Source organism: Miscanthus floridulus, chromosome 11 (genome assembly GCF_019320115.1).
Source record: "Miscanthus floridulus cultivar M001 chromosome 11, ASM1932011v1, whole genome shotgun sequence".
Lineage (NCBI taxonomy): Eukaryota > Viridiplantae > Streptophyta > Magnoliopsida > Poales > Poaceae > Miscanthus > Miscanthus floridulus.
This window is the reverse complement of record NC_089590.1, coordinates 23,079,260-23,080,345: the sequence shown is the minus strand read 5'-3', so window position 1 is coordinate 23,080,345 and position 1,086 is coordinate 23,079,260.

The following is a 1,086-nucleotide window of genomic DNA, read 5'->3' as shown; positions in this document are numbered from 1 at the left end:
TAGGCACCTGGTAAAACTCAAGTATGGCATACCAAGCAGATAGCTGATAATAGGCAACCATCGGCTAATATCCAAATGGTTTTTCTGTTACCATCAGAATTCAAAGCTCCGGCAGATCAGGAAGTTTATTCAGACTTCGATGAGTTAGAGTATGAAGAGATGGTTGCCAAGTTAATAGTTGTGTAGCAAGCAATATTTGATAAGTCAGTCAAGCATCGGCACTTAAAGACTTTATATATGAAAGGTTTTGTTGATGGGAAGTCGATGAACAAGATGTTGGTGGATGAAGGTGCTTATGTCATACACCACTTTCTGTAAGCTTGGCAAGGGACCAGGAGATTTGCTTGAGACCAACATGATGCTTAGAGACTTCAGAGGAAATACATCCAAGACCCGGGGGGCAATAAATGTCGAATTGACAATCGGGAGTGAAACTCTGCTCACCATGTTCTTTGTCATTGATGGGAAAGGATCACATAGTTTACTCCTCGGTCATGATTGGATTCATGCGAATTGCTGCATACCGTCGACCATGCATCAGTGTTTGATTCAATGGTATGGAGATGATGTCGAACTAGTTCGTGCTGATGAGTCCATAAGCATCGCAACAGCTGATCCAGTCTTTTGGGAACTAGGAGATTTCGAGTGTTTTTCTAGCAAGCCATGGGAAGGAGGCTTCATTAAGATCGGCAATGAAAGCCAATAGCCGATGCAAGCGATCAGCTCTGAGAGTTTATTTTAGTAAAAAAAAGGGTTACGGCTTCATATCGGCCATTGGAATAAAGGAAAACAAGTATTAGTTATAAGGTTTAGGCCGATGTATGAATGCTAGATAAGGTGGTGAATTCGGAGTTAATGGATTTGAAGAAGTTATGTTTCACTTAACAGGATGTTCGACCTGGGTTGACTGCTCATTCGACTTTTGATGTGAAACTTTCTATGGTATGTTATCTTGACACCCGAGCAACATTTGATAGCCGATTCATCCTTGGCTCTAATAGCTAATACCAGGAGGGTATCGCCTCTAGTGCAAAAAGTAAACATCTTCGAAGACAGTAATAGCTGATACGATATGTATCGCCTATA